We start from the raw sequence: 18,322 nt of genomic DNA on the forward strand, positions 1-18,322 counted from the left end.
GCAACTGCGGAGGCTTGGGGGTCACATTGGACCCCCCAGAACCCTCTAGGGGCTACACCCTTCCCCCGCCACAGCTGCCACAACTAGAAATGGACATGTGGCTGCATTCTCAGTGATTCTGCTGGGAAACAAGGCTGGCAGGCCACTGTGGGAAACTATATGCTGGAATAGATAGTGGCCTTTGATTTGATCTAGCAAAGCTCTTCTTATTTTCTTACCTTGAGTGCTCACTTGCTGCTACCATTCCATTCTTTCCCTCATTGATCCCTGCTGATGCCCTAGGGTACCATTTTTAAGAGAAATGGAATATCTTATTTGCCAATATCCCAAATATTTCCAGGCTGATGTTCTATTTGCCTTAAAGGCAGGGACACCATAAAAATGTGCAATTCATTGTGCATCCTTACTAAGTAGTAGTCCCACTGAGTTAAACAGGACTTATTCCTTAGTATGCATAAAATGGCAGCCTTCAATCCATTTTATATGTTCTGTGTGCAGGGGCTGCTGCTTCTGTGTGGATTGGAGGCAACAGTGCTAACATCTCAACTGGGAACTTCATTAGATAGATGGATCATATCCCACAGATGCAGCCCATCAGAACACAGAGGATATAAATATACCAAATGACAGAAGGGCAACTGTGAAGAAATGCCCTTCTGTAACTGTTGTTGGCCTGTAATGTTTACTTTGTGGGGCCTCTGAGAGGCTATATATCTGAGTAGGCCTGAGGCCTTGTTTTGTTATGGTCAAAGGCCTGTGTAGTAGTTGCTTAGTGATGTTCTGAAGCGGGGAAGAGAGTCAATCACTATTTCTAGATGAGGCCTAGATCAGCCAATTTTGATTGGCTGAGGATTCTAGCTAGGTGGGAAAGTGCAGTTGGGAAATAACAGTTAAGGAGTTGACAGTTGACAGTTAAAGAGTGGGAAGTTAGGGACTGGGAAAGCCTGCGATAGTTAGAGAGTAAGAAGGTCTGCTAGTTGGTGTGTGGTGTTTTAGAAGCAGTAGGAGAAAGGTGAGGAGAAAGTGAATAGATAAGGCCTGAATATTAAGCTATTCCTTCTCTGTGGGAAAGCCATATTTGGTTGATGAAGATCAGGAGTAGGGAGCAGGTGGCTGTGTCATGCCAGGAGGCTGCCCTATGATCTTGCCAGAAAAAGGTTACACAAGCAGGCATTAAACACCAATAAATGGTCCAAGCAGCCAGAAATAAAACAGGAGGAGCCTTGGGAGTCAGAGGAAGGCTGCATCCAAGAGCTGGACCTGGTTCTAAGTGTAATTGACTGGGGTGGAGCTTTAAGAAATTTGGCCTAAGGTAGAAGAAGAAGAAGAAGCCATTAAAAGGCTTGTATTTTAATGGTGCAACAGTGTATCTTGAGCCCATCCTTAAGAATTGTTGGGAACCATTCTTTCGAAAACCCAAAAGTAAATATTAGAATTCCCTTATGTACAAATATCCCTTTAATAAATTAACTTGCTTAATAGCATATCCTGTCTCTACTGTTGGTGCCCATCTCATGCCTAAGTAGCTTGGCTTAGAAAGTAGCTCTACCAAGCTACTAGAAAGTTTTGAAGTGTTCTAAGAGAATTGGTGGCGGCTGATAAGAGCCAGCTTGTGGAACTATGTGCTATAGTGGCAGAGAGATTCTTTAGGCCTAGAAATATAAGCATTTGCTAAAAATAAGAAACCCCTTAAGTGGAATTGCCCAGTGAAGGAGCAGTTTCCCTATAGGTGGTGGCAGCGCCAGAAAGAAAATCCCCCATAGCAACCCTTAAAAATGGACCTTCAAAACACTGCATGTAAACACTTGTGATAAAATGGGGAGGGGGGAGCTGCAAAGAGGAGGAGCACAGCATCATTCTAGAAAAAAACAATCTACTAATTTCAGATATAATAATAATGAACACAATGATGCCTGTTCAGTATTTACTCATGTAATGGAGAAACAGTTTATTTATACCATGCAATATCCTTCCCAACTCAATACCTATTGAGTATGAATGTTTAGTGCAGACTTCCCCAACCTGGTGCCTACCAGATATTTTGAGATTCAACTCACATCAGCCCCAGCCAGCATGGATAATAGTCAGGATCCTGGGAATTGTAGTCTAAAACATCTGGAAGACACCAGGTTGAGGAAGGCTGCTTTAGAGTAAGTGTGAAGTGTAGACTGGGAAGCCTCATACAGTGTTTGGGAATATTCCCTAAATTATACAGTTGGATCCAGATTTAGCCATAGTCCGAGCAGACCTATTAAAAACAATGGGACTTGTTAGTTATGAAGTTAGTTATGATTTCAGTAGGTCTACTCTAAGTATGACTAAATCTGGATCCAACCCATGCTGTTACTGCTGTAAGAAATAGAGATGGAAGGACCCATCTCTGTCCAGGGTATGTGGGAGCTCAGTGAGCTGCCCCTGCAGCTTGCGTGGCCCAGACCCACTCGGCAACCCTCCCTGCTCGCCTGCTGAGCCACCCCTTCTCTCCATGCCAAGCAGTGCTTTATGTGCACAAGGGCTTCACTGCTGAGTCCTTGGCACGGAACACTCCCCAGTGCTCTAGCCCTGGCTTCCTCTGTAGGAGGCCATGGCTAGAGCGCGGAGTGCAACCAAGGCCCTTCTTCCCCACTCTGGCTGTTAAGGAAGGCTTGACAGCCGGTAGAAGCAGGATGGGTCCTGGCATGGCCAGCCCACAGAGCTCTTGCCCTGGCCTCCTCCCATAGAGGACAGGGTGGGAGCGCTGGGCTGCTGTGGCTTGCCAAGATCCAGCAGGGCACTTGGCAGCTGGGTCCATCAGCGCCCCAGGGCTCGGTGAGCGGGTTCCGGGAGGCTAGACGGGGGAGTGCATTGGACTCCCATGCCAACCCTAGTAACAAACAACATTTTAAAAGACATGGGAAAATACACCTAAGCCTACTTGTAATGCAGGCATAGGTATGCCACACTGTACATGGACTTTTGGCATGCACATGGTACAGGGTGAATGAATTTGCAAGATCTTTTTTTTCCTACAGGAAAAGTCACCATGGGCTGGCTCTTCCCTGTCATTTTCCTGTGGTGACACTCTTCTCAGTTTTCCTCCCTGTGGTCAGATCAATACCTAACCATGTTAGCTTTTTATTGTTTTCTGGTTAAATATTGATTGGACCACACTGGGGCACTTTCAAAGGAAAGATTTCACAGGAAAATGGTGTGATTGTGTATATTCATTCAAATATGTGCCACCCAACACACTTCCTGTTTTATTATTTTTACCAGAGTAGTGACTGCCAGAAGAAATCCCTTGGTAGGGGAGAGGAGGGGCAGTTGATGTGGCCTACAAATAAATGGGACATTTATTTTTCCATGTTGTATGTAAAAACGAAGCAGCTGCAAGATGTAGCAAGGCAACAGAATTATCATAAGGCCAAAAACATTGCCTCAAATCTGACTTTAGTGGTGATGTCCTTTATCATTTTTACTCTAGAGTAGGTGCAGGGGCCTGATCCAGATCTCAAAAGCCCCCTTACCTGCTATGCTAGAGTCCTGATCCAGATCAGTCCCCCTGCACCTACTCTAGAGTAAAAATTAAAAACAAAACAAAACACATGGCTGCTAGACACAGATTTAATGTAACATGTGCTTTGACCCATAGAGATAGATTCCAGGGTCCTCAGCAGAATCACCTATAAGGAATTATTTGGTTGCAATTGCTGAGCCTGCCTAGGAAACATGTCTAACAGTGTTTTAAAATATATTTAAGAAAAGCAGAAATCTTATACAACTGAGTAAAATTTTAGCAATATTCTAATAATAGTGAACTTGGGTGCTGAGTTATGATATTAGCTATGTAGCCAGGATAGGACTACCAAGACATAGGAAGGCAGTATCAGCATGCTCAGAGGAACCCCAAGATTGGCAGAAGTAGAAAAAACAGGGGGAAAGCCCCTAAAAAGGCAAATAAACAAACAACAGTCCAATAGAGTTGAGCGTGCTTAGTGCTCACAGAATGCTAAGCGACTCTTTGGGGCGGGGTGGGGAGATGCATAAAAAGATGGGGGGTGGAATGGAGTATCCCAAAACAGGGTATGGCTGGCAGGGTGGCAAATTTAATGTCTGAATCTATAAAACTCTGTACAGCAAGGCCTTGAACAAGTTGTGTTGTGCCTTTACGAATGATTCAGTTCATTGAATGCCACTTTTCAGGATATTTGCTAGCAACTTCTAGTATGCTTGGGTAAATAGCGATATGCAAGCCCATTTGTTTCAGTTTCCTTTTCAGAGTTAATTAGGAAGCATTAAGTATGGAGGAGGGCAGGGGGTAAAGAATTTTCGGAGACATATGCCAAACAGTTCTGCAGCAAGTCTAATTAGAATTACCTTTCACAGGCGTGCACAAAGAAAGAAGCCATCACCAGAAGGTCATTAGGAAGAGGAGTACAAAACCATTTAGCATTCATCTGAGTACAGAAAAACTTAAGTATGTGTCTTTTGTTGTTGTTGTTTATGTTTCCATAACATAGAACGAAGACTGATTTGTTAATTTACTACTCAGGTAAAAGCTAACTCTGTCTTTGTAATTTAAATCTGTGTAGATTTCTTTCGTAACGATTTTTTTTCACAAACTATCCACACAAAAAATGGATCAGACTCAACAGTCATTTACCCTGTACTCATTTTCTTCTTTCAGTTTTTACCTCAGAACTCCCTACGGTTCATACTGTTGGCTGTAATCTCCACAAATCACTGTGGGGTCATGATGCCTATAATCAGGTAGTGCTGCAATGCAATTGAGGAGGCAAATAATAATAATAATATACTGTTTTTGTTCATGCAAATGTTTACAATATCACCGCAGACATTCATGCAGCCAAAAGGATCTCTCTGTCTCTGCATGTCCGTCTGTCTCCCCCCCCCACACACACAGACCTCTCATTTTGGTGCTTCCATAGTCCCCCCATCTTGCCTAACCTCTGGCAGGTTTTCACATTACATTAGGTCATGTGGATGCATCAGCAATATCTAAGCCATGCTTGTGGCTAATCATCTAATATTAGGACCAAAAGACACATTACTTTAAAAGTGTGCCTAGCAGCTATGTCTTTAGAACATAAAAAGAGCCATGCTGGATCAGGCCAAGGGTCCATCTTGTTCAGCAATCTATTCACACGGTGGCCAAGCAGCTGCCTGTGGGAATCCACAAGTCAGACATGAGTGCAATAGCACCATCCAGCTCATATTCTCCAGCAACTGGTGTACATAGACATACTGCCTCTGATACTGGAGGCAGCATATACCCATCAGGACTAATAGCCATTGATAGCCTTCTCCTCCACGAATTTGTCCAGTCCCCTTTTAAAGCCATCCAAAGTGGTAGCCATCACTACATCTTCAGGTAGTGAATTCCATAGTTGAACTATGTACTGTGTGAAGAAGTACTTCCTTTTATCTGTCCTGAAGCTCCCACCAATCTGCTTCATGGGGTGACCCCAGGTTGTAGTTGTGTATATCTATAAGTCTGTCTGTCTGTCTGTCTATCCATCCATCCATCCATCCATCCATCTATGAAAAAGGGAGAAAAAAATCTCTTTATACACTATCCACTTTCTCCATACCATGCAAGCCTGCTTCCTTGTATAGCTCTAGCTAATCTGCCCCAACTGCTGCTTCTCCTCACACAGGTACTTAATTCACTTGTGTGCTGAGACTTTGTCACTGGGGCTGAGAGGCCTTGTAACTGGTCTCCTCGTGCTCAGTGAACTCAGCTCCCTTGCAAGCCTGCCTCCCTATATAGCTCTATCCAACAACCCCTGGAAGCCTATGCCCATTCCACTCCTGTGCAAACTTTATCAGAACTGCAACACTTCTCTGGGTGGTTGCAAAAAATAAAATAAAATGTACAATTTTTGGAAGTATTTATGGAACTATTAGGTGAAGCAGGGATGCACGCCGGGGGTGGAGTGGAACAACTGGTCACTCAGTTGTCATTTTTAAGTGATCGTACTTAGTGATCCAAATTCGTACTTCCCAGATGAGTATGTGGATAGGAACACAGTTACTCTTCAGGTTTCACGCTTCTCCAAACGTTGTGATGCAGTTCTTTGCTCAAAATAAGTGTGTGCAAAAATGTGTATTTAAGAAAGAAATGTGTGCAGTTTAAAAGAAAATGTTTGTGCAGTGTTCTGTTTCTTAAAAAGAAATAACAACAAAAATAATAATAGCAGAGGAAATGGACTTATGATTGAACACATGCAAAACTGGCATGGACTTGGAATAGACTTATCCATCCTTCCCTAGGCAAACCTGATTTGTTTCATTTCATGTTTGTTTGTTTTTCATTTTCTCTGTATAAGCAGTAATGTTGCAATACATATTAGCTGCCTTAACAAAAATAAATAAATGAGCAAATGGACTAAAGCGGGTACATAGGAAAATGGGAGATGATTTTTTTTTCTATTTCGAAAAAAGTTGTTCTGATATGAAATATTAAGACAGAAGCTAATTATATCACCCCAAAACCTGTAATATGAACCATATTACAGAACTGTTTAAAAAAATCTTGTGTTCAAATGCTATTCTTTTTATGAAAATGCATCTTTCCAGACCTCAAGCTTACAAGCTTGGGTAGATATGAATATGTATGGAACATACTTATCCAATGGGAAGCTAAATTTTCAGCAAATTTTCAGCACTGAGAGATCTTTTTTCCTTCTTCTTCATGGAAGGTCCCTTGATACTTTATTGAACAAGATTCCATGAGGAATAAGGATTTATGGATATTTTGGTCTTTACACTAGACCCAGGTGACAAAATACTTAGGGAACATTCTTTTCTATCAACAGCATCTGCCTCTTTGGCAGATTCTGAAGACTGTTGTATTGGCAGCTTTGGAGTAACCTCCACATCTGTCATGTAGTGTCTACCTTGTCCTTGCCTGCTACATTATTGTACAGTGATTCAATTTGTTTCTGAATAGTGTCTGTAATTTTATGTGATTAAAGTTCCTCACAAATCACCTATGAGATCTCTAAACCAATCCTGCTATGGTGATATGCTGGACTTATTAACTGTTGACAATCTTCTCTTCCCTGCCAACAAAATATTTGTCACAATAAAGAAGGTTTACCATTTATAATTGCTATCGTATTCTGGAATGATGCCATTTTCTACAGTAGTGGAACTGTTCTATAGATATTATGCTCTAAGATTTTCAAAATGGTGCATGTGATTTATCTATCTCTCATTGAGTGCAGTACATGTCACACAAAAGACATGTGAAATACATGTCACACATGTATTTCAGATCAGTGTGGCTCTGCTATTGTAAATGACATCTGCGATCGGAAGCCCCTGAACTGGGAGGCATCCAATCATTTGATGCAGGACAGGAGAGCAGCAGAGGCGATCTTCACCTCCCTGTCGTCCCATCCTGCAGATTTCACCAGACAGGCCATCTCTATGGCAGGCAGATACAACCTGTTCCTTTCCATGCTGGGAGTTCACTGTACCTATTGAATTTGGCTAGTTCTGATGGGTGAGAATTTTGTTTTGTTTTTGTTTTAATAAGAATTTACCAAAATTCACAAATTTCTTCAAATTTGGGATGGAAAGAATTTGAGCTTAAAAAAAAAATCAAATGTGGATAACATATTTGTCCATCCCTGCTCTGGTGGCACTTAGGAGAGACTGCAGGGACTGAGAATGGTGCTGTTCCTTCTCCACTCTTCCTGGGCCTGAAAAAGCAAGATAATTTGCAGGGGGGGGGGTTATTTGATTTTTAATTTTTGTAAACTGCACTGGAATCTTGATGAAGGACAGTATATAAATAGTTTAAATATAGAAGACATTGCAGTTAAATACATTTATGTTTCTCCTGATATATTACAGCAGTGGTGTGGGGCTATTTTTCTGTGGTTTAATGATAATCCCACAGTACTGCTCTAACATTTCCACAGGTCAACATCACATGGGCACATGTGGGGCCTTTCTGTCTATTACTCCTGTGAAGGCAACTTTCTGCAATTTTGTGTTGGTTGAGGGCAGGGGTTGTAAAATGGTTACTATTTGTTTCTGAGGCTGTTCTGACCATTGGGGCGGGGGCAGGGGGCACAAAATTGAGCAGTCTAGGAACCTGAAAAATAAGAAGAAATAGAAACCTAACGAGGTCTCTACTTTCCTTTGATTCGGCAAAAGGTTGAGAGGGCAAGTGAAAATAATGTATATAAGAAAAGCTGGGAACAGCGTTGTTACATAAGAAGAGTCAAGAAAGATAAGGGCCATATTCAGATATGGAACTGGATGAAGACATAATCTGAGGAATCCAGAGTAGGGATGTGTGAACCCACACCAGTCCGGGTTCTCCGAGCACCTGCCCAGCCCCAGCCCCTGCTCACTGGTCCTTGGACTATGCCCAAGCCCCTGCCTCACTCAGCGAGCAGCCCACACTCACCCCGGTGGCCTCATCGACTTCTGCAGTCACCATTTTCTGACAAATACAATGACGATGGCAAAATGCACATATTTGTGTATGAGCGAAAATGCACATTTTTGCAAAAAATGCAGATTTTCTGCATACACAAATAGGTGCATTCGCAAAGTGTGCATTTTTGCACACATGCAAATATGTGTATTTTTGCGATCACCATTTTATTTCTCAAAAAAATGGCGACCACGAGACTTGATGAGGCTTCCAGGGTGAGCGCGGGCTGCACGCCGAGCACAGGCAGGGGGGGAGCAGAGGCAGGAGTGTGGTGAGCAAGGTTCAGGGGTGCAGGCAGGGGCAGTTCCACTGGATTCCCGAATGGAATCGGGCACCCACACCATCCCTAATCCAGAGTACTATTGCAGAAAGTTGCTAGGCTGGAGAACCGGGACTGAGAGCTCTGGAAGCTGTTTCATTCATCAGTATCAGTTGAGTTAGGGAAACAGTGCAGGATAGGATTAGCTGGGTGCATTAAATTCTGTTTACTTATATTTGCTCATATGGTTAACTGTTCAAACTGTTCTAAAATTAGAACACACAATTGTTTCTTAATAACTGTTTAATGTGTTGCCTTCCTAGATCTTTAAATCAAACTAAAATTTGTTTGGGAATAACTCTGGCCTTGTTATTCATCCCAAGTCTAAGTGCCATGCACACTCCCCAGGACCAGCTGGACTGGTAGTTAAGCTTAAGAAAAAGGGCTGTTTAGTAGAGGCAGCCTGGGAATGAAGTGAGTCACTTGGTGGCAATAGTTAGGACCGAGGAGGGTGGTTTGTAGGGATGGTGCTGGAGCCTGATTCAGTCTGGGAATCCAGTGGAACTGCCCCTGCCTGCACCCCCGAGCCCCACTCGCCAAGCCCCTGCCCCTGCTCACCCCTTGCCTGTGCTCGATGAATGGCCTGCACTCACCATGGTGGCCTCCTCAAGCTTCGCAGTCACCATTTTTTGAGAAATAAAATGGTGATCACAAAGATTCGCATATTTACACACACGCGAAAATGCCCATTTTAAAAAAATACACATTTTTGCACACGCACAAATATGCAGCTTCACAAAAATGTGCATTTCACACATGAGAATATGCGCATTCACAAATGTGCATTTTTGTGCATACATCCCATGCACATTTTTGCCATCGACATTTTATTTTTCGGAAAAAAATGGTGACCGTGGAGCTTGATGAGGCTGCTGGGGTGAGTGCAGGCTGCTCGCCAAGTGTGGGAGGAGCTCAAGTGTGGTTCGTGGATCAGTGAACGGGCAGGGGCTGGGCAGGCATCCGGAGAACCTGGACAGGGGTGAGTTCGCACATCCCTACCAGTTTGCTTGCCTCCCATCCTGTGCCGCCACTACAGATGTTGGAGAAATTCAAGATGGACTAAAATGAGTTCAGATAAGAATCCAACCTGTGGAATCTGTTGTGAAATGGCCTCGTCAGGCCGTGCAGTGTCCGTAGACTTTCAGATTTTTTTGTGGTTTACTTTCCTGAAATTTATGCAAATTTAGTCATAGGGAAATACACAGATTTCTGCTGAGACATATGCCATCCTAGAAAATATACACAAGGAAAGGTTGAATGAAATGGGGGACAATATGCAAAATGTTACATACTAACGTGAATTACATAACTTGTTGCAAACCCTCTTACAGAATTATTTGCGTATTTTCCCACATAATGCAAAAAAAGAAAAGAAAAAAGAATCCATCTGTGAATGGACACCAGAACAAATGACATTGCACAATCCATGAAACACACATGGGATGGATTTCACACAATCCAGACATCCTTAGCCACCACAGCTCCCAATCCTGGCCAGGCAATGATCAGGTAAGAAAGGAGCCACATGATTGGCCTTGCAAATCTTCTGCTGGGTCTTTAAATGTTAGGGCAGTCTGTGGGATTAAGCCATGGAAAATCAGTTCCTACCATTGGAGGTTGGTGGCTCTCATTTTGGTGGGGCTTTGAATCCATTCAGGGTTTTAGTCAGAACCAGACAGAATTCTAAAGGAGCTATCCAAGGCGCTGAACCCTACCCCAAAATAGGTTCAGCATGTTGAATAGTTTCATTAGAGTTCTGACTGACTCTGACTAAAACCCAGAATGGATTTTCAGCCCCACCAAAACTAGAGCCAACAGCCTCTACTGGTTCCTACACTATTGCTGTCATATACCTTTCTGCAACCTGGCACCTTCCTGATTGTTTGGACTACATCTCTCAGCATTTCTGGCCTTTGGCCATGCTGGCTGGAACTTGTGGGACTTGACATCCAAAAGATCTGGAGGGCATTAGCTTGGGGAAGGCTACTGTAATATGGAATGGGCACATAGGATCCTAGTTTCAGAATACATTGGCTTGGATCCTGAGATAAGTTAACTTAAGGACACTTATGGAAAGAACCTCTTCTGTCCCTTGCTTCATCCTGCAGTCAGCTGTGCCCCCTAGAGCCTCCCTAGAGGATCAGCTCAGAGGGGGCCCCCTGAACAATATGGGGTGGGGTATGGGAGCTATTATGGCAAGGAAGAATCATCCCAGGTCAGATGGACCTCTCCTGGATTTTGTGTGATTACCTCCAGCTGTTTTCCCCACCATTGTTCTAGATGTCTCCCTGGTCCTCGGGAGAGGCTTTTCAGGAGGTGAGGGAGACTTTCCTTCTTTGAACTTCCCTTTCTTAACTTATTTTCGGATCCAAGGCTGCCCCATTGTGTTTTATCTTTCAAAGCCTCCCACCCACTTGATCCTGTCCCATTTTTCCCCTCAGCAACCAGTGGCACAACGTACATTCTGAAAGTTCTCAACCCAATATTTTTATAGATCTTCATTGTGTTATAATTTAGCTAGACTACCTTCCAGACATTTTGGGGTTTTTTTTCACACAGGCTCTGATAAGGAAATGAATGAGCTTATACAGTTGGCATAATGTGCAGAGAGGAAATGGTACATTTAGCTAGTTATCAAGTGATAAATTCATACTTTGTGTTTCAGCAATGATTGATGTATGCCAGGCAATCATATGCTTGACCCATTTTAGTAACTTCTGCCTGAATGTAGATTATTCCTGTCAGAAGCTATAAAACTTTTGAATGCTGATTCCAGAGAAGTGATTATCATACTTTTTTTTTTTTTTTTGCTGTGTGAGCTGGTGAGATTTTAAGAACTTCTTCAGACTACAGTATGCCATCACTTACAGCTGAGTATCCCCATTGATTTCACAGTAACAAAATGCATTGCAGTAACAAATCTGACAATTACAGATTAATGTGCCATTTGATCACCCCAGGGGGCAGATGGTAGACATAGGGGAGGTGTCAATTTCTGAACACTGGGAGTTGTATCCAATGTTAGTTTAACTTAATTTAACCACTTATTTCAGGGGGGTCTACTCTAAGTAGGGCTAACACTGGATGCAATCCTGAACACACAAAAGAAATCCCAAGCAATGGTTGCACTGAAGGGCAGCTGCATGGCTGAAGCAATGGGTTGGATGCAGGTTTGGTCTTACTTAGAGCAGCACCAAAGAAATCAATGGGATTTCAGTAACTCATGGTTAACTTAAGTGTGAATTCCCATTTATTTCAATGGGTTTGCTCCAAGTATGACCAAGTCTGGAACCAACCCAATGAAAATAGGTTGTTGTGAAATTGGACTATATGTATTTGCAAGGTTTTGGCACTAGGCGAGCTCCAAGAATCTGGGGAGGCATGGTTGTTTTGATTATGTTTAGTTTTTAATGTTATATAGGGATGTGAGAACACATCCCAGTTGAGGTTCTCCGGGCACCCCTGAGCTTTCCCTCTGCTCGCTGGCTCTCCAGGCTGCAGTTGAGCGCCCCCTCTGATGAGCAGCCCACAACTTACCCGGGCCTGTTCGTCTCTGTGCCGATTGGCATGTTTAAAAAAAAATGGCGATTGGCAACACTTGCCCACAGAGTTATATGAAAAATAGCTCTATAAACTAGAGTCTTTGGGTGATTCACAGCACTTTTTGCATATAAGTCAAATGGGCACATAGAGCAGGGCAGACCTTGGCGGGCACAGGTCAGTGGGCACAGGTGCCAGTGGTCCATCACATCTATGGACCAAAATGGGTGCCTGCAACGCCCCTAATGTTGTATGCATTTACCCAGAGAGCCATCTTTGTTTTTGGATGGTGAGGTTTTTCACTGTCAGCTGGCTAAGAAGCTGTCTTTCTCCAGATGGAAATTAGGAAAGAGGACACTTGCTTCTCCAAACATACTTTGAAACTAAATCTGATCCTCCTTGTGAACTTTCTCTCCTTCTTCACAGACCCAGTACCACCTAGCAGTTAATTGTTATGGAACACATCTCCACATGGCCCAGGCATTTTTTAAAAAAAAACACCCAAAGAGAGATGTAAGGTATGGAAACCCTCCCTTCCTGTCTGTCTGTCTGTCTGTCTGTCTGTCTGTCTGTCTTCTCTCTCTCTCACTCTCACACACACACACACACACACACAAGTGGGGGTAATAACATTATCACCACAGAACATGGTTTTTTGGGGGACAGATTTCACCCATGTGCTGCTACCTGGCTATCCTTGTTCTGAAGCATAGAGGTTACATTGTATAAGAAAGCATCATAGTAAATAAAATATATCTTTAATATTGCAGACTATCCAGTATGATATGCTTGATGTCCCCTGTGTTTAAGAATTTTCTTCCACTCCATTGTTTTTTTCTTATATGTGTTCATAAAAAGGATTTAAAAAAATGTACTGTAAAAAGTGAGTTCTGCTCACCACCTCCTGAGATTCTCATCTGTCTATTTTCTTTTAGATTGGCCTGAAAAGCACAGTTGATTTGCATGTGCTGTATGTGAGATTGACACTGTTACACCAATGAATCAGACAAAAGATAAGCTGAAGAATTTGTACAGGTGTTCACCAGCATCTAAATGAAATGGAGGAAACCCTATAAAGAATATAAAAATCTGAGTAAAAACAATCCCTCAAATGTCAGTAATTCCAGTAATCACAGCTGCAGTTCCTTGACTTTTAAATATTCTCTTGCGATAAGGAGTTCTAGCGGGTCACCATTTCAGTACATTCACTGAGGAGACCAAATGAAAAGACTGTAGAAAATTGCCAAGTGGCGTTCTTGAGGTCAGCTTGGTCTGCCAAGTGGGGATTGAATAGATTCTGTTTCCCCTTCAGTTCTGAGGCAACCAGTGTGACCCACAGTTTTGCCAGCATTTTTTTTAAAACACTTTAAGAATTTTTCATAATCTCTCCAGTAAAAATGCCAAATATGATTTTATTTTAAGTATTATCCACATTCATCTGGGATAGAGCTGTGAATGGCAATTAGCCGTGACACTTTACATGAAGGGTATATTTCCAAATATGGACCAAATCATTTGTATGTTAGAGGAATCCTATGCAGTGGTGTATATCTGATTAGGTGATACCCATTGTTTGTAAGTTTTCTAGAAGTGGGAAGCTGGCCGCAGTTGAAAATAGATGGTTCTTTGGTCCTTTCAAATGGGTTATGATTATGTTCTTCTGTAAATCCTCTTCACTTACATTTTGTAGCTCATTATTCTCTTGGAACAATTATGGGCGAAAGGTGTGCACTGACCCCAGGCATTGACTTGGACTCTGATGCAGTGCTTTGGGGGAAAAAAAAGTGGGGAGGGGATTTGCTTTTCCTTCCCACCTGCCCCTGTTTTTGGAGGTAATTTTTGTGAAAGTGGTACACGTCCAGGAGTTAGGCACACATTGGAGAAATCCTCAATGGAATCAAATATGTTCTGATTTCTATTCATTTGACCCATGGATTTTGCAGTGGACCAGCTTTTCCCAAGTCACATGGATTCTGCAGACTTGCAGACTGTTGGGGTTTGTTTTAACTTTTCAGAATTTTACACAAATTTAATGGTAGAATAATACATACAACAAAAAACAGCCAAAAATTAACTTGTCCTCCATAGGCTAAGGCACAAAAATGTGCATCTATGCATTGGGGGGGGGGGCGATTTGAGAATGGAGGGATTGCACAAGTGCAAATTTGTGCAAATTTGGGAAATTGGAAGAATGTGATTCCATCAATGAGCAGATGATGGAACGAAAGGCACCTGACAAACCATGCAACACAGATGGAACAGATTTTACAAAATCCATACATACCTACCTAGAGTGTCCCCAGAATTGTCTCCAGGCAAGAAACCTGCAATGTTTCAGAAGGATAGGTGCAGGAGCTATGGAGTATGATGATTGAAATCCAGTTTGAGGCTTCTTTCATAGTGCCCAGTGTCATTAGAAGAATGTCTGTCTCACAGTCCTATCCTTGCTCTTCCCCAAACCACCATGATTGGAACCCCCAGTAAAACATGCCCTATGATTAGAAGGTGGACCTATAAGTCACTGGACCACATTCTGTTTCTTCCCCTTCCCCCTGTGCATAATAACGTTATTTTGAGAAACCAAGCTCAAAAATCAAGTATCTGCATCTCTGCAACATGAGTCACTAACAAAGCCTCATTCTGGTGTGGATTCATTTCCGTTGCCTTTGGGGAAGCCCACTTCACTTCAGGAAACAACAGAACAGGACCAATTCTGCTTGGGCTTTGGGCTTCAACTCAGTTCATATCCCTGGTGTGGGAAATGTGGCTCCAATGTAAAGGTAAGCCAGTTCTTCCCTGAAGAGAACTTTGGCTTAAAAATGTGGGCAAAGCTAGGCTTCCCAAAACATGGGGGTATTCAAGCCAGAAGCAAACAGATTTGCAGGGTTCATGAGGGAGGCATACCATTGATGGAACATAGTCTTTTCTTTTGTCACCATTTTACAGGTGGTGGCAGCCAGAGAGGTCTACTTGGCTGTTGTTGTTGTGGCAGTTGCAAAAATGAAAACAAACCTAAATCTGCTTGCTTTACTGACGTTATTAAGGAAAATACATGACACAGTATGTAGGTTGCATAGGCTAAAAAAAACATTGTACTCTGTACAAGTTTATCTGAACAGCAGATAACATCTGCAGGGCCACAGGTTACAATCCATATAAAGGTTTGGAGCCTCTATAGTTCAGGCAGAGATGAAGTGCAGGGAAACCTGAAGATAAAAAGTTGTAGCTAGGGACCACTTCACATGTAGCATTTGTGAAACAAAGGTGTATGGATGTAGGAAAACATGCTTAGCATGATGTGTGAAGATCATAGAGGTTTTTCTTAAAACAAGACAAATGAATAATATAGATAGCATAAAATTATTATTACTTATCCTTTTTAATTCCTTCCTTTTTTATTGTTATTACTATCATTAATATGAGACTTTGATTAGTAATATTTTTGGCTGGTTAAATTGTTAAGCTTTACTATTATATGTTAACTGAAGGGCAATATATGGTTATTGAAAATGAATTGTAGGCCTGCTTCCTTGCTATAAGACTGAAGATATGATATTGAAATGTAAGGTTGATTATCTATGCTGTACTGAATTGTAATATTGGCAATGTTATAGGTATAACTTTTAAGTAGAAGGATACTTGAAGTTTGTGTGTAATGCAGTTTAAATTTAATCCTTTTAAGTAACTTTTTTATATATTTCCTTTTTCTTGCTTGCTTTCTTCTTCCTTTTCCTTCTTCATTTTTTTTCTTTTTCGTTATTGCTGTGTCCTCCTAAGAATACTGTATTTTTGGAAACTGTAGATAATGGCTAGGTTGTTGGTACTGTTTATTTCATTTATAAAGATAAAAAATAGAATAAAAAGTATTGTTTTAAAAAAAGATACCCTCAGAAATCTGTAAGGCTCACTACTGACACCTGTCTCCCCCCCCCCCCACACACACACTGATAAATAACGTGGCAGCTTGGAGCTGCCATTTAAAATTACCACAATACCTGAGAGGGATGTTACTTGGGGACATTCTGAGGCATTTTTGGGCATGCAGTTTGCACCTCCAGGCCACCTGTTATTAATGGGAGCCCCACTGCTGCTCACTGGAGCCGATAGGGTGTCCATGTGCCTCCTTTTATTCAGGGCAGTCCTCTGTTTGAAGGGATACCAGAGAACCATCCTCTATTTGAAGGGCAGTCTGGTCCCATTCTGGTTCAAAGATAAAGAACAATAAGACCTGCTGCCCACCCATAGCACCTGGACAGCAGGCTGCACAGCCAGGCATAGAAATCACCTGGCCCCAGTCTTCCAAACTATGGTGATATGTACTGTGTTTCTATTTAAAGTATTGTAACTATTTCTAAATTTGCATATATACACATATAAATCAGCACATGCAAATTTTATGGAAGTTGCTATCCTCTTTTGTCCTGTTTTTTGGCAATTCATAAATGGCCATTCTAGCTGCCAGCTGCCAGGTAAACTTCCCAAGGCTCATAAAGAGGGCACACTGGCTGTGATTGACAACAGCTTCTCAATATATGTATGTGCATTAAAGTAATATGTGAACAGTCTTCACAGCATGGATGGGGAAATCCCTGTTTCTAATATGTAATTATTATCCATGTTTACAAAATGTCATGAATAAAGTTGCCCCAGAAAACTATTCCACAAGTAAAACTGGATATTGGGGTTTATCCTCAAGTGAAACTTTGAAGGAATTTTGGAAGATGACCAAAGGCTTTTGCTAAGATTAGCAGAATTTCTCTGGGATGTTTTGCACACCCCCAGTAAAGTTATGACATGTCTTCTTGCCCTGTCCTGCATTTGGAGAGAGCCAAGCTAGTTCCAGAAAATGACCGGAGTCAGAATAACGGCCCACCTACATATGGTCGTGGTCATATATATGTCATGAAATATCTTTAACATGCTCTCCTTAATCATAATCCCACATTAAACATTATTTTTTTGATTCCACACAGTGACAGACTGGAATGCCTTTTACATATATAAAATTTTTTTGTCACAAGTATGTAGGAAATAATTCCTAATTCAATGCTTTCTGTAATTCCCATTGTGAACCTTTTAATACATGCAACTGGATCAAAACTAAGTTGGGATTAATTCTTAAGTACAGAAAGGGGAATTACAGAAGGGGAGTCTCTGCAGAAGAAATAGTGACTGATGTTGCAGACATTCCAATGAACTGAGATAAAATGCAAACTGCCCATAAGTATCCCCATAGGCATTAATGTGGATAATTTTAAGGGCATGCTTGAATAACATTGATAGGAATAGAATAGAAAATGGTTCACCATGCTGATAGAGCTGAGGCAATATTCAAGCACAAGGTGTGTGTTTTTTCATGAACAGGGCATATTTTGAAAGTTGGGACATTTTAGCACCTTTTAATACAGTTTGCATTAATATTTTAGCATGGTAACCCAAAACTGTAGCATGACATAGGAACAGGGGGAATTTGCTGAGGAGCCCAGCTGCAAATATGGTACTTACAAATGTATGTAATATGGTTTTACTGAAAAAAACCTCAAAATTCCAGCTTTATATGTTTGCATAAAAGTGACCATATCTATAAAAAGGCCATTACTCAGTTTATGCAATGCACTCTTCTAGTTACTTGTGAGAAGTGAATTTTCACTACAAGGGAACCCATTTTGTTCCTGTTTGAGTAAAACTGTTCACTATTCTATATGTTAAAAATTGACATTATTTCCAAAACACCCCATTATTTCAGATATGACTACATTCTTTACAAACCTCAATCCTGTGGCATTCCCAATCCATCTCTCTAGAATTTCCCAGATAAGGGATGGGCAGAACCCCTACCTTTTGTTTCGAGGGGGGTTCCATGGGGGGGAGGTGATCCGTCCCTCCCCCTGGAATCCCCTTTGGCCGGTGTTGCTCCACGGTGATTCCATGGAGCCAGCCACCGGGTCCATATCGCCAGCGATATGGGCAACTGCCATTGCTGTGCCATATTGGGCAGGGCTGACTCC

General features: G+C 41.9%; 1 long non-coding RNA gene across 1 annotated transcript in view; it reads left to right on the top strand.

Moving 5' to 3' along the window:
* The first annotated feature begins 888 nt into the window (after positions 1 to 888).
* Positions 889 to 18,322, top strand: part of LOC146340093 (uncharacterized) — a 29,421-nt gene continuing 11,987 nt past the window's right edge. Inside the window, exons 1-4 of the long non-coding RNA XR_014784575.1 lie at positions 889 to 1,012; positions 4,366 to 4,456; positions 10,143 to 10,283; positions 12,741 to 12,832. This is a non-coding gene — a long non-coding RNA (uncharacterized LOC146340093). The remainder of the gene's footprint in view (positions 1,013 to 4,365; positions 4,457 to 10,142; positions 10,284 to 12,740; positions 12,833 to 18,322) is intronic.

Source organism: Heloderma suspectum, chromosome 7 (assembly GCF_057233095.1).
Source record: "Heloderma suspectum isolate Gila_16-S chromosome 7, 16-S_ref, whole genome shotgun sequence".
In the NCBI taxonomy this organism is placed as follows: Eukaryota; Metazoa; Chordata; class Lepidosauria; order Squamata; family Helodermatidae; genus Heloderma; species Heloderma suspectum.